Source organism: Petaurus breviceps, unplaced genomic scaffold, assembly GCF_028583685.1.
Source record: "Petaurus breviceps papuanus isolate PSGF00001 unplaced genomic scaffold, PetGlider_PUasm1.0 90633, whole genome shotgun sequence".
In the NCBI taxonomy this organism is placed as follows: domain Eukaryota; kingdom Metazoa; phylum Chordata; class Mammalia; order Diprotodontia; family Petauridae; genus Petaurus; species Petaurus breviceps.
The window spans coordinates 8,530,208-8,554,400 of record NW_027187293.1 but is presented as its reverse complement, the minus strand read 5'-3'; the positions used below and the strand labels follow the sequence as shown (position 1 = coordinate 8,554,400).

At 34.8% G+C, this 24,193-nt stretch overlaps 1 long non-coding RNA gene across 1 annotated transcript in view; it reads left to right on the top strand.

The window, feature by feature from the left end:
- Nucleotides 1–17,577: 17,577 nt before the first annotated feature.
- The window catches only part of LOC138143234 (uncharacterized), a 28,715-nt gene continuing 22,099 nt past the window's right edge, over nt 17,578–24,193 (top strand). Inside the window, exon 1 of the long non-coding RNA XR_011163643.1 lies at nt 17,578–18,119. This is a non-coding gene — a long non-coding RNA (uncharacterized lncRNA). The remainder of the gene's footprint in view (nt 18,120–24,193) is intronic.

Here is a 24,193-nt window from a genome sequence, read left to right as displayed (position 1 = left end):
CCATTTGTGCTTATTAGGATACAAGCTTACTGTGCACCCTCTGCTCTAGTAGAGGTGATAGAAAAAATACAAAATGAAACATATATTTTTGAACATGCCAATATAGGAATCTGTTTTGTTTGACTATGTGTATTTGTTTTGAGAGTTTTTCTTTTTTTTTTTAATTGTTCATTTGGTGGGAGGGAAGTGAGAAGAAGAAATAACAAATGCTTATAAAAATGCTTTTAAAAATAAAATAGAATATAAATTCCTTGAGGCAAGAATTATCTTTGCTTTTGTATTTTTATCTCCAACTCTTAGTTCAGTATTCATCATATAATAAATACTTATTTTTTCATTAATTTCATTCGTCATTCATAAGAGAGCCCAAATCTAGCTGGAGAGATAAAACAGTGCGATAAATAGCTATAAAATTTTGTATGTAATCTTTTCACTAAGAGAGCCTATAGCATTGGGGAGAAATGGGGGAGAAAGGAAATGAGCAGAGTTTTATACCTAAAATGGCTTTAAATCTTAAAGAGCATTTATTTCTGAGTTATAGACTGTGATTTCAAAACTCATGCCTGACACTACCTGTGTGACCTTAAACATGTCACTTTATATGCTCAGCTCTCAGTTTCCAATCTATAAAATGAAAGGTTGGGTTGGATAATTTAATATGATTCATTTGAATCGGATAAATATTTCCATTTGAAAGTTCAGAACACTGTTATCAACATCTCTTTTAAGGTACATTGATTATCTTTTTCAGTCTGATGGGTATGAGGCTAAACTTGAGAGATATTTTAGTTTGCATTTCTCAAATTATTAGTGATTTGGATAATTTTTTTCCTATGACTGTTAGCTTGAATTTCTTCCTTTGAAAGCTACCTATTCATGTTCTTGGACCATTTGTCATTTGGGGATTGGCTTTTATTTTTATAAATTTGAATCATTTCCTTACATATCTTGGAAATGGGAACTTTATCAGAGAAACTGCAAAAAAAATTTTCCCAGTTAGCGGTTTTCCTTGTAACTTTAACTGTTTTGGCATTGTTTATGTAAAAACTTTTTAAATTTTAAGTAATCAAAATGATTTCATTGTTTATGCTTTCTCTCTATTCCTTACTTGGGAATGAATTCTCCCACTACTCATAGATCTAAAAGGAAATATCTTCTTCTTTCAAGTACAATGGCAGCAATATATCAGAGGAAGGTTTAGTAAAAGAAAGAAAAACTCATCTGTATGAATTTGACAATCACAGTAACACAAGACCTAAAGCTCCCACAATGAACATTCTGGATTCTTTTACCTTCTTTATGGTGAATGCTTTACATAAGTTAAACTTTGGCAAGAAATGGTGGTAAGCAAGAACAAACATATTTGGATTTTTTTCCCATTTTCTGTTTTGTCATTGATGACTTGAATTGGTCAAGTTGAGATTGCTACATTTATATACAGTAACTTTTAAAAATAATTTTCCTCTCCTTAAGTTTAATGTAAATTTTGCTTTGATTAGCTGATGGTCTGATTATCCACTAATAAGAGATAACTCATATGATTCCTCCATCAGTAGTCATTTCTTATATGTTGACATAGCCAATTAATTTTTGTAGTCTTTTTGAACACTTATCATGTTCAAATTATCTTCTTGAGGAAAATATTCATGATATATAGATATGGGGCTTCTAAGTAGTCATATGCCTTTGACCTTTTTTTCTGTTCTTAATATTGAAACATATCTTCCAACACTGTTTTCTCCATCTTCCTTTGTACTTACTTTCTAGTCTTCTAATATCTAAGAACAATTAGTTTGAAGTATCTTCTTGTGTTCCTCACAGAAATTCTCTACCTCTCCATTCCCTAAAATGTTAGTAATTAGAATGTTGGTCATTTGGTGGGGTGGGGATAGTCCAAAACTGTGATTTTATCAGGGTAAAAAAAAATTCCCTATTTATGGGGAAAAGAGGGAGTTATTCATCATTATTCTTTTCAAATTTTTAAAAAAAATTCTGAATCTAAAAAAAAAACAAATAAAATGATCATTTCTAAGTACATAGTAGAATAGAACAAGAAGATTGTACATAAAACTGTATATTTCTGTTATATTCAACTTGCTTTTCTTTATAAATATATGAGAAATCCAAATGTAACTTTCAAATCTGCCCTACTTGTCTGTGATTCTTGCTAATCTTTTTGCTGATCTCTTTTGAGAATTAAAAAAATGTTTCAGAGCCCATCTTTTTCTTTTTCTTTCCTGCCCCACCCCCAAATTGAAAAAAAGGAAAGAATGAAAAGGAAAGGAAAAAAAAAAGCCTTTTAAACAAATATGCATAGTCAAGGCAAATAACTTCCCACATGGGGTGTTTTTGAAAGTGTATGTCTGATTCTGTGTTCTGAATCCCATTACTTCTCTTTCAGGAAGTAGGTAGCATGGTTCATCATCAGATTTATGGAATCATGATACATAATTTCATTGATGAAAGTTCTTCAGTCTTTCAAAGTCGTTTTTATTGTATAAATTATTCTCCTACTTCTGCTTACTTCCCTTTCATGTGTCTTCTCAGGTTTGTCTGAAACCATCCATTTTGCCATTTCTTATAGTGCAATAATATATTACGCTTGGTGATAATTTGTTCAGCATTTCCCCAATTTATGCCCTCCTCCAAGTTGCCGGTTCTTGGTTGCAACATAAAGAACAATAGGACACTTGGTAATTCTGCTTTGCAGTCCTCATGGCTGCAAGGATCGTCCTTCTGCTTATACTTGTGGATACTGCAAAGCAAGATCACCAACTGTCCGGTGAATTCATGTCTCTTATAGTCTTTGAGAGACAGGGAAATTTTTAAAAAACTGAACCTGTAGTTTTTATCATTGTAGTGATCTCCAGTAAGGAAACTTCTTCTAATGAAGAGAAAAAACTGTTCTGCAACGTATAGTCCTAAAAAGTTGCTTGAGGCACTGATTTAACCAGGGTCACACAGCTGCTACCTATCAGAACTCTGGTCTTCCTTATTCCAAAGATTAACTTTGTATTCTGCCCACAATATAATTTAGTGGGTGGAGTGCCAGGCAACTCTTCTGTAACATATATGGTCTTAGAGAGTTGCCTAGGCCAACAGAGTAAGTATGATAGGCAGCACTTGAACTCCAGTCTTCCTTACTTCAAGTTCACCCCCCTACCAGCCAACCTTCCTTTCAATTAGTCTGTGATTTACAGTTATCCTCATGGTACTCCTTTTGCTTGTTATCATGAGTATAGCAAAGCAATATTACCAAATATCCCATAAAAGTATATTTCTTATTATCTTTGGGAGCACATTGAAATCAGCTTTGCCACCTACTATGTTTTCTTCTCCAAGGAGAACTTGTGTCTTCCTTCCATTATTTGAAATTTCCTTTTTTTTTTCTGTAATGTATTCCTTTCTCACCTCTGTCTCTTATTATCCCTAAAATCTTTAAAGCTCAGTTTAAGAGCTGACTTCTACCTTTCCTGAGTCCCCAGTTACTAGTTCCTCTGCATGCAAAACTACCTGGTATTTTCTTTGTATTTGTTTTGTATTTATTTATATATGTATGTACATGTTGTTTCCCCCCAAAGAATGTAGATTACTTAAGGGAATTAAGGGCAGGGAATATTTCATTCTTGTCTTAGTGTGTACTCAATGCCTATCACATTGATTGGCCCAGTCTATCATAACTTGATTAACAAATATAGAATTATTATTGTTATAATTGTCTTATTTTTAATATCTTCACTAATATTACTGAAGTAGAAAGGGGCTCTACAAGACTAAAGGGCATTTACAATTTTTCTTTGTTTCATTTGTTACCACATCCAATAAGCCTTTCATACCTAGGTACGTTGGTTCCAAGATAGTAGGTACAGCCTGTCTCTGGGACTGTATTCAAAACTTTTCTGATATGGTGGTTGTTGTTCAGTTGTTTCAGTTGTGTACAACTCTTGGCAAAGATAGCTGGGTACTATTTCTTTCTCTAGCTCATTTTGCAAATTAGGAAACTGAGGCAAACAGGGTGAAGTGACTTGCCCAGGGTTACATAGCTAGTAAGTATCAGAGGTCAGACTTGAATTCAGGGAGATGTCTTCCTGACTCCAGGCCCAGCATTCTAGCCACTGCTCTACCTAGCTACCGTTCCAACATGATATAACCTGCTAGCACTTAAATTTTTTTGGCATGGCCTTTGAGATATCAGAGGCAAGCTTTGTGTAGTGCCTTTCATCCCTTACTTTGATTTTATTTAAGTTTTACTGTAGAAGGCAAGTATTCTGGAATAGAAAAAATGAACAACTTTCCCTAGTTCATGTAGTCCTACAATATTCAGTAGAGCCCAGAAAGGAACTCAGAAAGAACAATTCCGATTACTTCTTTGTGGCTAAACCACAGAAAAACAAGGGAACTGAAATAAAACCTTAATTCTTATTTCTTAGTTGAGAGAAGGCATGTCCTTTTCCAACATAGCAAGCATTTCAAATACTGACCACTTTGCTATCATGTTTCTTCATCTGTTCTTTGAATATCCTCTTACTCAACTATAGGTTGGTTATTTATAGCTTCATTTTTATGCTCATGATAGAGTGCTTTTCTGATTTATTAAAAACTGTAAAAGAACATGAATTTAATATTTAAATATGAAATAAATTATATAGTAACACAAATATTTTCTTAGTTGAGTTCCTCGTCACTGCCTCCCCCGATCCTTGGTTTTTGATTCAATTTCAGGAACCAAAGAATCCACAAGGTCTATATTAATTGAAGTATAGACTTTTCCCATTTGGAGAGTGACTGTAAACATAAAGCTTGTTGACTGATAGTTGCTGTTGTTTTTTTCCAAATAGTATGAAAACATGAAGAATGAATTTGAGCTAATGAAGATCATTTGGGTCTCAAATAATTCTTTGCAAATAATTTTGTCATTCTTTATACTTGTTCTGAGCACATAAATTTCTAAATTTGCTATAAAACACTTGGAAAAAGGTTTTTACTAAAGAAGCTTGTATATGTGCACATTCTAGTATAGAGAATATATGGAGTTTGGTCAAGAAAAAGAATGCTTTGTGATAAAGATAGACAAGAGGAAAAAAAGAGAAGAAAAAGAAGAAGAGGGGGAAAGGAAGGAAGGAAGGATGGAGGAAGGGGGAGAAGAAAGGAAGGGAGAAAAGAAAGGAAGGAGGAAGGAAAGAAAGGGAAGAAAAAGAGGGAAAGAAAGAAAGGCAAGAAAGGGAGGGGAAAATGGAGGGAGGAAGGAACAGAAGGAAGAAGAGTGGAAAAATATTTCTTCCCTATCAACTATCATCATATGATCCTAGCTATAGAGCTGGAAATTATCATGGATATCTACTCCAACTTGCTCATTTTATAGATGAGGAAACAAGTCCAAAGAGGTGAAGTAGGATTAGTGTCCCAGGTAGGAAGTAGCAGGACTGTGTATCAAACCCAGATCCTCAGACTCTGAATGCAATGTCCTTTCTATGATACCATGAACACTTGCTCTCAAAACTTTCTTCTTGGATTGCATGGTAGAGACAGAAAAGCTCTTGATGTACTAACTGCTATCATCTCTTAGGCTAGAAAGCTCCACTTTCAGATACTGGAGTATACAGAAAGAGAAGATGGATAATGAAGAGAGTGAGAGAAATCTTTTTTGGGAAGCAGCTCAAAAATGAAATAAAAAAAATAATAAACTGGACTAGTTGAAGAGGAGGAGAGGAAGGGAGAATCCAATTAACTAAGAGAAAAGAGAAGGGAATGATAATCAGGTTAAAAAGTAGGAGAGAAGAAGTAATAAAACCTTTAAGGAAAAAGGGCAACAATGGAGAAGAAGAGTAAGGGGGGAGGGAGGGGGGGGAAGAGCCAATGGAAATAGAACCGCCTTAAAAAAAGATTAAAGTAAAATAATTTAAGGAACCAATGCTATGATTAGAACATAAGAAGGGGGAGAGCCATACCTGGGGCAGGGGGAAGGAAGAATTTTAGAGACGTATGAAAGACATTACATGTTTTTAGACTTTCTTAATTTATCAATTAGTTGTGCTGACATTTTTTTCCTCTCTAAAAAAATATTGTTTCATATGGGACAACTCTGAAGGAGAGGAAGGAGGAGGAATACATGGGATACTATGGTGATACAAGAAACAGAAAATATTGATGAAACCTTATTTTAAAAAGAAAAAATAAAATTAACCAAATAATAATAAATAAATAAAATGCACAGAAGACAATAGAAGGAAGCTCAGAAGGAAGCATAGACAAGTAAGACAGATTTTAAAATAACATGTAAATTGTATTATGCACTTTTTAAAAAAAAGCAAATGGTCTGAAATGGAAATTACCCTCTTCTGTGTTCTGATCTATGTATGGAATTGCTTTTTTGTGTAAATTCAGAATTTTAAAAATTTAAAAATAAAAATAAGTTAAAAAATCACATAATAGACAAATTAGAGGAACAAAGAAGAAATTACCTTTCAGGTCTATAGTGGAAGAGTTTATGACAGATGATAAAGAGGATTGCATATAATAAAATGCACAATTTTTTGTTATGTAAAATTAAAAAGGTTTTGCATATGCAAATCTAGTGAAGTTAAAATTAGAATACAAGAAAATGGGGGGAAATAACAATATTTTCTTGCTATAAAGAAATAAAAGCTATCAAGAACCACATGAAAAAATGCTTTAAATCACTAATAGAGAAATGCATAGTAAAGCATCTTTGAAGTTCCCCCTCATAAATAGTAGACTGGCAAAGGTGACAAAAGAGGAAAAGGACAAATGTTAGAAGGGCTGCTTGAAAGTACTGTTAGGCCTGTGCATTGGTCAGGCCATTCAGGATAACAACTTGGAACTTTGCCACAAAAGTCACTTTGACCCAGTTGTACTATTACTAGGTTTATACTCCAAAGAGATAAAAATAAGAGGAAGAGGACCCATATGTACAAAAATATTTATAGCTGTTCTCTTTTGTAGTGACCAAGAACTGGAAACTAACTAAGCAAGTACACATCAACTGGGGAAAGGCTGAACATATGGGATATAAATGCAATGGAATATTTTGTTCCATAAAAAATGAAGAAATGGACAGTTTCAGAAGAAACTGGGAAGGCCGCTGTGAACTGATAAAGAGCAAAATGATCTTAACTAGCAGAAAAATTATATAATAACATTATAGGAAAAAAACAATGTTTAAAGACTTTAGATATCTGATCAATGCAATGATAAACCATGAGTCCAGAAGACTGAAGATCAAACACACTATTTATGTTGAGGCAGAAAAGTGATGAACTGCTGAGAGAGACATACGTTTTTGGGCGTGGCCATTGTGGGGACTTATTTTGCTGGACTATGTATGTTTTTTAAAATTTTATTTTAATTTTTATGTTGTTCAATGGGGTAGGCAGTGAGAGGAAGACATTATATATATATATACACATACACAAACATGTGCATATATATGTGTGTGTGAATACACACACACACAAACATAAACCAACCACTGGGTTGCACAATGGATAGAGTGTTGGGCCTAGAGTCAGGAAAACTAATTTCCCTGAGTTCAAATCTGGCCTCAGACACTTATTGGCTATGTGACCCTGGGCAAGTCACTTAACCCTGTTTGCCTCAGTTCCTCATCTGTAAATTGAGCTGGAGAAGGAAATGGCAAACCACTTCAGTATCTTTGCTAAGAAAACCTCAAATGGGGGTCATAAAAAGTTGGACATGATTGAAATGACTGAATAATGAAAATAATACATATATGTATATGTGCAATACATATATAATATACAAAAAGAGAAAGAAGATGATTTTAGCAGATTTGTGAAGTATATATTAGAATGAAAATAGACTTGAAATGGGGAGACCAATTGGGAGGATGGTGCAATGATTCAGGCAACAGGAGTTGGCTAAGTGAGGAGAGAAAAGGAGATAGATTCAAGAGATCTTGTATAGATAGAAATAATGAGGTTAGTAACTGACTGGATCTGAGGAGTGAGAAGCTGAGGATAAAATTAACCCAGCTGATTGAAAGAATGCTAGTGCCATGGCTTCCCTGACTTCCTTTAAGATCCCACCTTCTACAGAAAGCTTTTCCCAATCCCTCTTAATTCTAGTGCTTTTCTTCTTTTAATTATTTATTATTTATCCTTTCAATAACTTGTTTGTACATATTTATTTGCTTGTTGTCCTCTCCATTAGAGTAAAATCTCTTTGAGGGCAGAGAGCAATGATGTCTTTTGCTTCTTTTTGTGTACCCAGAGCTTAGCACAATGCTTGGCACTCATTAGGTGCTTAATAAGTATTTACTAATGACTGATTGACACATACAAATATATGCCTACCTTTATCCTGTGCTACTACCAAAAATTGCTGTCAATTTCAGGGGGAAGGAAAAGGAAAAATTCTTTCTCCCCATTCTCTCTATCTCCATTCTAGATACTTGAAACTAGGTACAAATGAAAAGGTGGAAAGGGAACACAAAAAGCCACAGACAGTCAAGGTTTGCTTTTATGAGTCTTGGAAAAGCATGATTCTTTCAATATCTGTCCTCAATTCCAGGTAGCCAATCATCATGAAACAAAACCTAGTTATTGAAAACCAATCAGAAATAGTCAAGTGTCCTCTAAACAAGGCTCCTATTATCATATTTATACTTTTCTTTGGAGAAAATAGAGAATGGTTGGGCCACAAGTATACTTTGGGAAGAGTCATTGTTATTTAAAATCACAGACTTTCTACCTATGTGCTCAAGTTTTGTTTGAGCTAGAGTCCTGGAGGGTGTGTTTGTGTGTGCATGGGGTGGAGGGGGGGGATTGGCGGGGAGGCGGTGTGAGGGTGGAGGGAAAGAATAGGAGGAAGGAATGACTTATATTTGAAGCAAAATGAGTTTTGTTGTTATTGTTCTTGTCTATATAAAATTGATTCTTCATGAGGAAAATATTATTTTGAAATTTTGAAAATGAAATTTTTTTGAATGATAGATTAGGAGGGAGAAAGGATCAGGGCTAGGCTGGGCTACAGCTCTTTGTTTCAACATTAAATAGCAGAATTCAATCAAGTCCTGCAGAAAATACTTACCTCTCAATCTACAAAGTAAAATACAAAATTATACAAGAGCAAGCTGAGTATTTTTTTCTTTCTGTAATGTGTCTAGATAAAAAAGGTATTGAATTAAAATAAAAATATTCTAGATAGCATGCTTTCTCTCCCTGGTAAACTCTTTCATGGCCTAGCCTGGTCCTGCCATATCTCCTATATGAAGGCCTCCTAGTATCCCAGGGTCTCTCTACTCATGAGATATTATATTCTAGGCTTTTTCCCTTTGCCAACTGAATTTTTGTTAAAAAAATTGATTTAAGGGTACCTTTCATGTTGCTTGCGCTTGTCACATTTTGTGAAATTTACCCCATGTACTAATATTACTCGTTATAGTTCTGGGAACACCTACAATGGACAAAATACTGTGGTAGCAGGAAATAATGATACCTTTCTCCAATATGTTTTATATAAATATAAAGTGGAATACTCCAAAAAGAATGAATTTGAACAAGTTTTCCTAAGTGTAACTCACTCTTTAAATTCATGCTAACATATTTAGGGTATAATGAGTTGGCAGAACACTTCTCCTGATTTTTATTTGTATATTAAAAATTATCCACTATGTCCTGTTGTAAACAGTTCCCCAAAATGGTTGTAAACTGTTCCCAAAGGACAGCTCTACAAGTTAAATGACCGTTTCTTATTAAATTTGGAAGCTTTTGTAGTAACCAGTCAATTATCCTCCAAATCAGGTTGGCACATTGAATACTTTCTAGTAGTCAGTGAAGCAAAGCTGCGTGTTATTCTCTGGTCATGATGGTGTCATAATAAAATAACAGTAGATAGTATTTAGACCTGAAGGCTGTTCCATTCAACTTATGTAGCCCCGGTTGGCAGCAATCTGGGGTTACTGTGTTACTCAAGCACTTTCCATTCCCTATTGCTTCTCCTTTTAGCATTGAGTATCACGTGGTATGCATGCTTGTCTGTAATGTCACTTGTTGAGATATCATTACCATTTTCTTCCTCCCTACTGTTCTGTGACCTCGCTCTAGCATCAGCTATCATGTGTCATGCATGTGATTTCAGTGTGAGAAGGTCAAGAAAATCTTTGCTTACAGCAATAAAATCAAACACAATAATATAAATCTGGCAATTTTCTAGGGGTTATTAACAAATCTGGCTAAGATTCCATGTTTGGTTTTAATCTACATTCAGGTGTTTTCTTAGGGGTGACTGATAACAATACAGGATTTTCCTCTATTCCTCACATATCAAAAGTGAAATGATACTGCAAATCCTCATGCAGTATCAGTCAGATTGTTACAGAAAGAATGGAGACTGTGCATTTGGCATCCCCCCTTTTTATCGACCTAGCACTCTCCCCATGGGAACTTCACTTTCTATTCAATTTCAGGGGGAGGGAGGTAAATGAGAAGAAAGTGTATTAGCAAAATAAAGGAAAGAATAAAAGAAAACAATGAAACTAAGTCTTTTTAAACAAATGTAGACTTCCTCTCTCTTACAATCAAGATTGTCCTAACAACTACACAGAACAACTTTTGCTTTTTAACCCAATTCTAGGTGTTTCACATTAACAAATATCTGATACGAATATCCAAATAGGACAGGAGTTTAGAAGCTCAGGCTTCAGGGTCTGTCATGATCCAGCTGCCCAGATTCTTACACATAGCTTTGTGAGCTTGTATATGCCAGCCAGTCGCTTAACCAGTTGCCAGGTTTCTGAAGGGTTAGTACATCAAACAGTTGTTTCTCAGAAACAGAGATAGGGTTATCCACAACGACACATGCTAAATTTAAATAAAGTCTTTTCCTTGCAGCCTGTAGGTCTCATCTAGGTCCACTCACATTTCTTTCTCTGCCTTTTGCCCTAGTCCCTGCAATGGTCTTTACTAGCAGATATTTTAAGGAGGAAACAGATGAATAGTTTTGGGAAGGTCACATGGGAAGGTGTCATTAGTTTTTGACCATGCTTCCTAATGGTCTCTTTTAGGGAGTATCTAAAGAAGTTGATTAGTTTTTAGTTTGATTTGGACTGATAATAATAGCTGACATCTATATGGTACTTTGAGGTTTGGAAAACACTTTACAAATATCTCATTTTATCTCCACAACATCCCTGGGAGGTTGGTGCTATTATTATGCAGATACTTCATTTTACAGATGAGGTTTCCATTTGTAAAATAAAGAATCCAGACATGACCTTACAGATAATAAATGCCTATGGCCAGATTTGAACTCAAATTTTCATGATTTCAGGTCTGCTTCTCTATTCACTGTACCATCAAGTTGCCTCTTCTTCTGCTTAAAAGGATAATAGACTGAAAGTCAGTAATCATAATGTTACTAATGATTTGGTATGAATTTGTGTCTTGTTATTATATCTGGTTCAACCTAGAGAGTGCTAGTCAATCACACAATGGAGTCATGAAACCGAAAGGACTTCTTTTCCTGAAGGTGGTTTCTGTTAACAAAATAAACAATGTTTTCTAGATGAGTTGCCACCACCATTCCAGACACGAGGTCACGGGAGAGGAAGGGGTCACATATAATTTCAAGATCTTGAACACTGAAACCACACTGTGGTACCACAGATATAAAAAGTAAAGTCAGAAAAAGACACAAGTTTAAGGGAAAATAATCATAACTAATAGTTATTATTATTACATTACTGTTATGTATTATTATTATAATACAACCAGCATTATAACTTTTGCAAAGCATTTTACATGTTTTCTGGTTGCAATTCCTTAGACTGTGAATTCCTTAAGGCAGGCACTGTCTCTTGCCTCTTTTTGTATCCTCAGAGCTTAACACAGTCCCTAGCACATAGTAGGTACTTAATAAATTTTTATTAACTAATTACCTGACTGATTAAATGACTTGTCCATGATCAAAAGAGTATCAGAAGCAAGATTTAAACCCAGATATTCTTAAGTCTAGGACTCTTTTTTATTACTCTCAAATGAGATGACATGTAAAGCACTTTGCAAACCTTATAGGACTAATATAAATGTTAGCTATTATTACCATTGATGTTCAAGAAGGATTAGCACCTCTGGTATGAGGGCTTGCTAAAACCTTTCTAGGTCTGCTTATCCACCTTTGGTGTCTACATGGCATTCAGCTCCTTGGTGTGGTTCCAAGAAAATGTAGCATGCTTGGCAGGTGGGCTAAACCAGGTTGAGGGTAACCAATAGACCTCAAAACCTTCAGTGAGTTAGGGGAATGTCTACCCCAAGCATGTGAAGATTTCCAATGATAAAATGGGCAGATGAGATTAATTTGTTCCAGTGGCCATGAAGGCAGCTGAAGCAGGTGCTGTGGAGCACTTAGAGCTTTGTCAGACATGGGAGATGCCAAGGTCATACACTACATCTGGGCCATCACCAATAATCATCTTGACTTTTGTTTTACCATTGAAATTCGATGACTCTGGAAAGACAGTGAGGCTGGTGACTTTGTGCAACTCTGCCTTACTTAAATCCAATTCACACATGAGTCAAGACATCAACCCTTGTGACGTCACTGGTCCTCTTTGCAAGTGAAGGAACAACAACCACAACAACTACAACATGGTCATCATTGTTATTATGTTACCACATTGCCTCTCAGCATAAAAGATGAAAAGCTTTATTTTGGATATGGTGATTTTGCCAGTAACAAACTATCAGGATTACATCATCTTCATTATGTAAGGGTTGGCATACACTTATTTTTATTATTGTCTAGTAAGAATGAATCTGTGCTGATCTAATCACATTTTCTTACTTGATATCCCTAGTGTGCATTCATGAAAAGGCTAACTATGTTCAGGGATATTATAGCCATGGCCATGGAAGCTAACTGGCTTATATTGGGATCAAATACAAGGCACTCATCTTATTAGCTATATGGTTCAATCAGCTAAACTAAATTAATGATAAGGAAGTCACTAATGGAAACCTATTATATCTTCATACGCTCTGGTACTTCCTTGACTTTGATCACAAAGTGTATAATAAAATGATACTAGGTAGGAAGAAGACTGGCTCTTGAAACCATAATCCATGTGGTTTTTTCCTTCTTTTTCTCCCTGTTTAATTTGTCCCCTCCCTTTTTTCAAAGCTAGCCCATGTTGACACCACCTGATTCTACAAAGAAAATCAAAAGAGAAATGATTGACTAGGAAAAAAAATAATTGCCTCAAATATGTATGATTAAGGCTCTTTTATCTGTAGTATATTAGGAACTAACATAAATACATAAGAAAATGACATTTTCCTGTGTGGTCAAAGGATATAAACAAAGAGTTCTCAGAAGAATTGGAGATTATTAGTAGCTGTATGAAGATCGCTCCAGACTATTATTAATGAGATAAATGCAAATCAAAACATCTCACATTCAGCAAATCAACAAAGATGTAAGATGGAAACAGTTCTGGAGGAGCTGTGGGAAAGCAGGATCACTGATACACTATTTATGCAGTTGAAATTCATCCAAACATCGGTGGAAGGCAATTTGGAATTATGTACCTAAAGCATTTATATGATTTGATCCAGATTTTACTTTGCTAGGTATATATCCTAAGGAAATCAAAGTAAATAGAAAGGTCCTATATACACCAAAGTATTTATAGCAACACTTTTTTGTGGTAGCAAAGAATTGGAAACCAAGCAGATACTGATTGGGGAATCACTAAACAAATTATGATATATGAAAATAATGGAATATTATTACTTCAACCTGTTACAAAACAATGACTATGAAAAATTCATAGAAGGAAGACTTATATGAACTGGCTTAAAGGAAGCAAAACTATGCAAGCAATATACTCAATAACTACAACAATATAAATAGAGAAAAAAATGAATGCTGGACAATTATAATTATCAAACTTGAGGCAGTAGGGAAGGAAGGAAAACTAGCATTTTTTATGTGCTATGAACTTTGCAATTCATTTAAGCCTCACAACCACCCTGCAAATTAGGTGCTATAATGATCTCCATTTTACAGATGAGGAAACTGAGACAAAGAAAGGTTAAATGACTTGCACAGGGTCACATAGCTAGTAAATGCCTGAGGGTAGATTTAGACTCAGGTCTTCCTGACTCCAGGCAGAAGACTCTCTCCACTGCATCATCCAACTTCTCTGCTCTAGGTCTAAGGGATTAAAAAAAAAAAGTCCTTCCCTTTCTTCATTTTTTCTCTATTTCCTCTTTTTTGGTCATCATTCCTAAGTTTCTGGGGCATCAACCCTTCTTTCTCCAAAGTTTAACTGAACTTGTCTTTAATGAACAATTTTCTTTCTTTGTTAAAAAGAAAAAAATGTATCTTATTTTTATTGGTAAGTTTTGTTTTTACAAATATGCACTTTTATATCTTGTTCTCCAGTTTTGATACAATACTAAATAATATATGTATGTGATTTACCCAAATATATTACTTTGTGGCCATGGCTTTATATTTCCATTCTATCCCTCCATATTCCTAGTAGATCCCTAGAAATACACATATATTTTTTTTGCTAGAAATATATATATTTTTTGCTTTTTGGAGGGGAGCAGGTAGGGCAATTGGGGTTAAATGACTTGGCTAAGGTCACACAGATAGTAAGTGTTAAGTGTCTGAGGTTGGATTAGAACTCAGGTCTGCCTGACTCCAGGGCCAGGGCTCTATTCACTACATAAAAATATAGAAAATGACATAGTAATAGGTACTCAAAAATACTTATGAATTGTCTGATGACATCATATGGTAAATTTAAGCAAATCTGAAGGATAAGCTATTCAGTTTGTTTATCCATCAGATGACTTATTTTATTTTAGAAATCAAAACTGAAAGAAGAGCTTGTTATAATTATGTTTTACTAATTATATAAACATAGTATTGCATTTAGTATTTATATACATATAATTATACATATAACTGTGCTTTAACTAATTTTCAACTCTGCTAATTAGCTATATGGCAATTTATTTGCTAATGGTATATGGAATAATATACTGATTATATATGTAATTATTCAATTACTAATTATTATTTTTAAAATAATTAACACTAATAAAATACCAATTGCAAATTATATTGCTTCTCCTTACCAAATGTCCAAGTTCTGTGGCTTTTACTTACTTAAAAAAAAAGAGAGAACTATAACATAGAAACCTATAGTTGAAATGGACCTAAAAAGTATTCTAGTTTACTCCCCTTCCTCATGCAACACTCTTCTCAACAACATCATGGAAAAGTGGTCATTCAGCCTCTGATAAGACAACTCCAGTGACAGGGAACTCATCTCCTTATAGAGTCATACATTACATTTGGAGATAATCTTAAATGTTAGAAAGTTTTTCCTTGTGTTCAGTGGATATATGGCTCTCTATAAATACCACTCATTGGTCCTAGTTATGCTCTTTATAATGGTGCAGAATTTTAGTATAAATGTAATCTCTTCCAGATAAAAAATCTTCAAATATCTGAGCACAAATAACATATTCCACTTTTATTTCTATTTCTATAGTAATATTCAGAGAATAGATCATTCTTTTAAAATATGGGATTATCTTTTAACCTATGAAACAAAATTTTTTGTGTTTTGAGATAGTACACATCCAATAGTACAGGGGTTAAGAGATAGTACACATAAAATAGTATAGGGGTTAAACTATATGACCTCTCATGTCCCTTCCAGCTCTAAATCTAGAACAAATAATTATTTTTTTATAGTTAATTTTCCCCCATGATACATTCAAAATTCATATAAACCACCTTCCTTACCCCACCCTCCATGCCCAAGTCATTACTTTATTCTTTAATTCAATATTTATTGAATACCAGTTATGTGAAAAGCCCTATGCTAGGTGTTGTGGGGGATATAGAGGTTGTAATAGTCCCTAAGAATTAAGATGTAGGTACCTGACTACCCTCATAACTCTCATATGAGTTTTTCCAGACAAGCCCCTACCTATGTGTTGATGAACCTCCACCTACATGTCAGTGTTTACTAGTAAGCCAGAGGACACAATGCTTAAGAAAAGTAGCAGGTGAAAATTTTGAGGTATACTAGCATAGACTAGAGTCTTCAGAGAAGACTTCATAGAACAGAGTAAGCTTAAACTGAACCTTGAAGGATGGATAGACTTTCCCTAGGCAGAGAGAAATATTTACTGTGAAGTTTAATTGAATGTATAAATAAGACTAATTTATTTATATATGTTTGCTTTAACATGATGTAGTTCAATATGTATAATTGGGCAAAAACTAGATGATATATTAAATATCTGAAATCCAAACCATTTACCTTATTATTTTCTGGAAAGTGTTATTTGAGCCAATTAAGAAGAGATGAAATGTTTTTTAAAAAAGTATTGAGGGAGTGGCAGGGATTAGGTAGACAGCTAGAATATATTGAAGTGCATCAGGAGGTGTCTGGATATGGTAAACTGTCACTAATAAGGAGCTTCATGTCTCAGGATTGGAGATGGAGTGTTGGGTCTGAAATAGAAGGTATATCTAGCCAATATGGAAGGATAATGGCTGGAATTCACCATGATGGGTCTGGGACTAGGCTAGATGAGGGTAAAAGTTTCTAGTGATTTTCTTTATTTCTTCATCATCTCTTATGAATTTCCCTTTTGTACTTTTGACTTTTTAAGTAATTTGGTTTTCTGATCCTTGTCCTTATCTATTTCTCTGTTTAATGTATTTATACACTAAATTCTTTGTGTATATGTCTATTCAATCTTCCTTTGTCCAACTTAGTAAGAGTGAGGCTGGTGAGATATTCACTTCCTCCACCCCAGTTCTATGTTTCTATGCTCTTCTTCCAGCATGCCCCAATTATAAGAAATAATGTATAGTTCCTTCTTCTTCTTTCTCATTTCTTCTCTTTATTACTTTTTCTTTTTCTCTTAAAACTAATGGCATAGAACAAAACTACAACTATATTTTTTAATAGCATAGAACAAAATGACAACTGTATTTCTCTGTCTTTATTCCCCCTTTCACTTTGGAAGACATTTGAATGGTCCCTTATCTCCCTCTGAGGATATAAGCATTTGATCATCTTTTAGATTTTTCAAGTTGCTGATATGTATTAACCTTTTTTGGGTTTCTCTTACCTCTCATATTTTAATTTCAAAGATTTTATCCAGGTTTAATTTTCTCAACAATAATTCTTGGAAGTCATTTATTCTACTAAATATCTATTACCCTCCTCCCCCATTCCCCTATCCTTTCCCTCCTCCCCCAGGATTAAAATCACTTTTTTCAGAATAAGTTATTTTTGTCTGTGAGATTTTTTTCTCTTCGTTTTTGGAATTTCATATTCTAAGATTTTCTTTCCTTCATAGTAACTGTGGTGATCTTGAATGATCCTTATTGTTCTTTGGCATTTGATTTTCTTCCAGACTACTTGCAATATTTTTCCTTTGACTTGGAAGCTCTGGATTTTGGCTACAACATTTCTGGATATATCAAATTGGGGGAGGGAGGGGTTTTCAGGTGCTGCACTATAAATTCTTTCTTCAGCTTGCTCCTGATGATTACAAGAAATGAATCCTCTGAAATGGTCAGATGATCAAATTGGCAATGCATATTTCCATTGGGCTGGAACTAATTAGAATATTTTGCATAATGACAACTTTGAAGAGTGGAAATTCAGAGCGATTATTCTGAGAAGATGGCAGTATAGGTCAGAAAATTCCAAACTCTCAGGATTTTCCTCCACAAAAGAGATAAAATAGCACCTCAGGGACATAGAATAGTGAAAATAAATAAGAATAGGGGCAGAAGAGTGGTCCTCTGGTGACAATAGGAGAAGATCTGGAGAAAAATCCCAAGACTGGTTTCATCCCTGGGAAGAGTAACACTTCCAGACTAGGGACTTCTTAAACAACAAGCAGCAAGCCCTGGGTTAGCTGGGTTTGAAGGCTGCCTCACCCCAGTGACAGGAATTTTTGTCCCTGGGATAGTGAGAGGAGTTGGGCCTCTGAATCTGAGAAGGTCGAAGGAATCTCTGCTGACATGGAACACCAGTCCCAGCTGTGCTGCAGAGACAACTGGGGCTAGAAGGAACCAGAAAACGTCTGGTGAGTACAGAAGCAGTGGGATGGGGATGACACTGGCTGTGGGCACTTATAGGAAGCTAGAGGTCTTAGTTTGGGTTCAAGGCCAGAGGGGAGAACTGAAGGAGGATCTGAGGCCAGAAGCACCATCACCCCATACCCCATAAATAGAGGTGATTACAAAAACTAAGCTATTATAAAAAAAAATGCACAGGTAAAGGAGAAATAATCAAGCCATAGAGAGTTACTATGGGAATAGAGAAGACAGAGGTTTATCTTCAGAGGAGGATACTGAATTGGAGAAACTCTCTTCTACCCCAAAGAGAAATGTCAAATGATCACCTGCCCAAAAAGAATTTATTGAAGAATTTAAATTTTGTTTTGTTTTTGCTTTTTGGAAAGCAGTTGGGGTTAAGTGACTTGCCCAAGGTCACACAGCTAGTAAGTGTGTCAAGTGTCTGAGGTCAGATTTGAACTCAAGTCCTCCTGATTCCAGGGCCGGTCCTCTATTCACTGCACCACCTAGCCACCCCTATTGGATAATTTAAAAAAAGATGTTAAAAGTCAAATGAGAGAGATTGAGGGAAAAAAAATTTTAAGAGAAGAACAATACAAGAAAAACAAAAAAATTATGAAAAGAAAGTCAACTATTTCGAAAATGAGATCCAGAATCTTAAGGAAGAAAATAACTCCTTGAAAATCAGAATTGGGAAAGGGAAGTCAGCTAAGTTATAAGACATCAAGAAATAATAAAACAAAATATAAAGAATGAAAAAATAGAAAAGAATGTGAAACATCTCATAAGAAACACAACTGATCAATCAGACTACCTAAAAGCTATGATCAGAAAAAGAATCTTGATATAATAGTACAAGAAATAATTAAAGAAAATTATCTTGAAGTATTAGAACAAGAGGGGAAAGTAGAAATAGAAAAAATCCACCACTCACCACCTGAAAGAAATCCTATGAAGAAAACCCACAAGAATATTATAGTCAAATTCTGAAACCCCCAGCTCAAGGATAAAATATTAAGAGCAACAAGAAAAAAACAATTTGCATATGACAGTGCCACAGTTAGAATCACATAAAACCTAGTAGTGGCAACAATAAAAGACCACAGGATTTGGAATTATATCAAAGAGCCAAAGAACTGGGCTTCTGGCTGAAAATATCATATCCAGCAAAGCTAAGCATAAGTCTGAATGGGAAAAAAAAATAGGCATTTAATGAATTGTCAGAATTTCAGGACTTTGTTTAAAAACCAAACCAAAGCAAAACAAAAAACCCTGAATTTAACAGAAAATTAGACATACAAGAGGCAAGAGAAACATAAGGTATGTGACAAAAACCAATTAAAACAACTCAATAATGGACAGACTGTTTACCTTTTATGTATGTAAAATGTAAAACCTATGTCTAAGATTGTTATTAGTAATTGGTAGTAAATAGTTCATAAGACAGACTGAGGTAGACCTGAGTATGATATGACTTCAAAAAGTAAAACATGTTCAGTAACTGCTAAAATGAATAATTATCTTATACAAATGAAGTGTGAAAAGAAGAACCCAATACAGAGGAATTAGATGGGGGAGGGGAGGAAGGGGGGAAGGCTGTTAGTTATGGAAACCTGCTTTCATCAAGAATGGATTCAAGAGGGAACAAATACATATACATCTAGAGTATAAATATATTTACATGTAAATAAAATATATTTATATTATATATAGATATATAAATAAATTTAGAAAGAAATAAAATACTAAGGGGATAGGGAGAAGGGAGAGGAGAAGGGAGGGATCTTTAGAGGAGAGAGTGAGGGAACAGGTTAAAGGGGGATGCAGATTTAGATTAATGGGAATTGGAGGGTAAGGGGGGATCTTTGGAGGGGCAGTTTGTTAAGTAATAGGAGGGCAAGATAGTGGGTAGAAGTAAAGTGGAGGAGTCAAGAGGGATGGGAAACAAGATATGCACCAACATAAAAAAGATTAGCAGTTGAATCTATTAGGAAAAATATATGTTTATATATATATATATGTATGTATATACATATATATCTGTATAAATATATCTATGCTTAATTGTAGCCTTCAGCAGGGTGAGGCTGGGGAAAGAAGGGGGAAAAAGAATAAAGTAAAAAGTGTACATCAGAAAACAAAAGAAAACTTACAAGGACGCAAATAAAAGAGGGACAACTCTCAATATAACGTGTTGTATTTATCATATAGACTTTCTTGAAGTGGAAATGTATTGTTATATATTTTGAATCCTTTCTTATGTTCTATTGTACACATGATGTTTTTTTCTCATTTTATATTTAAGCTTTAATATTTAAGTTTATAATATGTTCCTTTTTCTTTGTTTTAGTATTTGTCTAAAATAAAAAAGATAAAAAAAGAAGAGTGGAAATTAAAATACATGTGACTGTTTCATATGGTTTATTCTCTATACTAACTGCAATCTAGCTGTATTTTCACTCTGCCTTCTGGTTCTAATTGCTCTAGGTGGTTTTCCTATAAGATTTCCTGACATGATATCCAGGTTTTTTGTGTAGTCATGGTTTTCGGGGGCTCCAATTGTTCTCCAATTGTTTCTCTTTGTCCTGTTTTTTTTTAGGGCAGTTGCTAGTGATAGTAGACACTTCATGTAATATAATTTTTCAGTCTTTTGACCTTGTTATAATACTTCTTGTTAGATCATTGAATTATTGATTTCTGTTTCTCCATTCTGTTTTACAGTGTCTACTTTTGGGGTAAGGCTTTCTCTTTGCTGTCCTAAACTGATACTATAATTTCATTTTCTATTACATGTCAGTTAGGAATGGAATACTGAATAAAGCACTGTATTTGGAGTAAGGAAGACTCAAATTCAAATCTTGTCTCAGACACTTATTAGTTATAGAAACATAGGTAAATCATTTAACCTCTTGAAGCTGTACTTTCTCCTTATCTGTAATGGGGATAATAATGATACCTAGTTCATAGCATTGTTATGAAAATAATATGCAATAAGATATGCAAAATTCTTTGCAAAACTTTAAGCAATTTTTACAATTTTTTAGCTAATATTATTGTTTCTGCTTCCTCTAAATTTCTTCTATTCATTCTTGGAGTCTTTTTAGCCAGTCGATTCTTGGGTGAGGAGGGGTGGGAGGTATAGAAAAAAGAGAGTTAAAGTTATGATTCTACTTAAAAGTATTGTAATTATTTTCTTAGATCACCTAGGTAGCAAAGTGATTCAGTAAAGTGTGAGACTTGGAAGGCAAGAAGATCTAAATCCAGATCTTGATTTAGAAACTTGCTAGCTATGTGTCCCTGGGCAAGTCACCTAAACCATTTTGCTTTAGTTTCCTCATCTATAAAAGTAGGATAAAAATGGTGCATAACTCAGAGAGTTGATCTAAGAATCAAATAATATAACAAATGTTTGCTTTGCAAAACTTAAAGTATTATGTAAATGCTAGTTTCTTCTTTATTTAAAAAATAATAAAATTAGCTAATGGTTTATCTATTTTATTGGGTTTTTTAAAACAACTCTTGGTTTTATTTATTAGTTTAATGGGTTTTTTCACTTCTAATTTTGTTACTTTCCTTTGTTTTTCCAGTGTTTTTATTCTAATATTTGTCTGGAATTTTTAAATTTTTTAATCTTTTAGTTTTTTAGTTGCATGCCAAATTTGTGGATTTGTTCTTTTCTGTCTTTTATAGATGCAAGCATTTAGAAAGATAAATTTTCCCTTAAGTACTGCTTTGGTTATATATCACAGATGTTGGTATATTGCCTCATACTTGTCATTATTTTTTATTAAATTACTGATTATTTTTAAGGTTTGTTTTTTGAATCACTAATTCTTTAGGATTAAGCAATTGCATTTTCAAAAAATTTTAATCTGCCTTTCAAAGGTCTTTTATTGAATATAAATATATTGTGTTATGATCATTAAAAAAGATATTTAATATTTCTACATTTGTTTGCAACATATTTATACCTAATATGTGGGCAGGTTTTGTGAAGACACTATGCATAGCTATGATATAGGTATACTTCTTTCTTTTCCATTTAGTATTCTTCAGAGGTCTATCATATATAACTTTTCTAAAATTCTATTCATATCCTTTATATCTTTCTTGTTTATTTTATGGTGAGATTATCTAAGTCTGAGAGGTGGGAAATTGAGGTCTTCCAATATTATAGTTTTTGTATCTATTTCCTCCTGTAACTACTATAATTTTTTCTTTAAGAATTTAGAATTTGGAGGGAGGTCAAGATGGTGGAGTAGAAAAAGGACTTCCGCACAGCTCCAGCTTCCACCTCCTCCAATTCATGTAAAAAATGACTCAAAACAATCTTTGGAGCTATAGAACGCACAAAATGACAGAGAGAAGCTAACTTCACAGTGAAGACAGTCAAGCAGGCCAGCAGGAAGGAGCCAAAGAAGCACTCTGGGAGCCAAGCCCAGCCCCACATAAGCTGAAGGTTTTAGCCTCAGGGTGGCCACAACCAGCCACCAGCTGGAAAGACTTCAGATCACCAGCAGCTGTGGCAGTTTCCAGAAATATCAAGCCATAGATGCTAAGGACAAAGTGAGAGGTCAGTGCAGTATGGACTCTGGGAACCGTGAGTTTGGGAGTGCGGTTCGGCCTCTACCCCCTGGAGGGCACTGTGGCTATGCAACCGCCGCCATGTGGCAGCTTCAGCTCCTGGCCTGCAGACTGTAGGGGGACCAAGTGACCAGTCTGAGGGGTAATTGCTCTTGCTGTAACCTGCTTGGATCTGGATTGCTGTCTAGGGTGGAGGTCCTGGGATGCGTGACCAGTTTGCCAGAGTGTGTGGAGGCTTCAGAGAGGGCACACAACTAATAGCTCCAGCAGCTGCAAAACCCCCAGCAATTTGGGACAAAGCTCCCCTCTCTGGTAGCAGAGCTCGACTGTGGCAAAAAGCTCAAAAGTCAAGTAATTGAGTGGCAACATGAGCAAGCAAAGGAAGCAAAGCAAGCAGAGCAATCCAACATTAGACTCCCTATTTGGGGACAAAAAGGATCAAAGCATGGAACAGGAGGAAGATACTGAAGTCAGAACTCTTGCACCAAAAGCTTCCAAGAAAAATATGAACTAGTTACAGGCCATAGAGGAGCTTAAAAAATATTTTGAAAACCAAATAACAGAAGTGGAGGAAAAATTGGGAAGAGAAATGAGAATGATGCAAGAACATTATGAAATGAGAGTCAACAACCTGACTGAAGAAAATACACCTTAAAAAACAGACTAACACAGATGGCAGAAGAGGCCTTAAAAAGCCAAATCTGCCAGATGGAAAAAGAATCTCAAATGCTCACTGAAGAGAATCATTTCTTCAGAATTAGATTAGAGCAAATGGGAGCTAGTGACTTTATGAGAAATCAAGATACTATTAAAAGGATCCAAAGAAATGAAAAAAAATAGAAGGCAATGTGAAATATCTCATTGGAAAAACCACTGACCTGGAAAATAGATTCAGGAGAGATAATTTTAAAATTATTGGCCTACTTGAAAGCCATGATCCAAAAAAGAACCTAGAAATCATCCTTCAAGAAATTCTCGAGGAAAATTGCCCTGATGTTTTAGAACCAGAAGGCAAAAGAGAGGTTGAAAGAGTCTACTGATCACCTCCTGAAAAAGATCCCCAAAAGTAAACTCCTAGGAATATTATAGCCAGGTGCCAGAATTCCCAGATCAAGGAGAAAATATTACAAGCAGCCAGGAAGAAACAATTTGAATATTGTGGAAACACAATCAGGATAACCCAGGATCTGGCAGCTTCTACACTGAGGGATCGAAGGGCTTGGAATATGATATTCTGGAGGTCAAAGGAGCTGGGATTAAAACCAAGAATCACCTACCCAGCAAAACTGAGTATCATGTTTCAGGGGAAAATATGGTCATTCAGTGGAATAGAGGACTTTCAAGCATTCTTGCTGAAAAAGCCAGAGTTGACTAGAAAATTTGACATTCAAATAGAAGAAGCAAGAGAAGCATGAGAAGGTAAACAGGGAAAAGAAATCATAAGGAACTTATCAGAGTTGAACTATTTACATTCCTACATGGAAAAATAATAATTGTA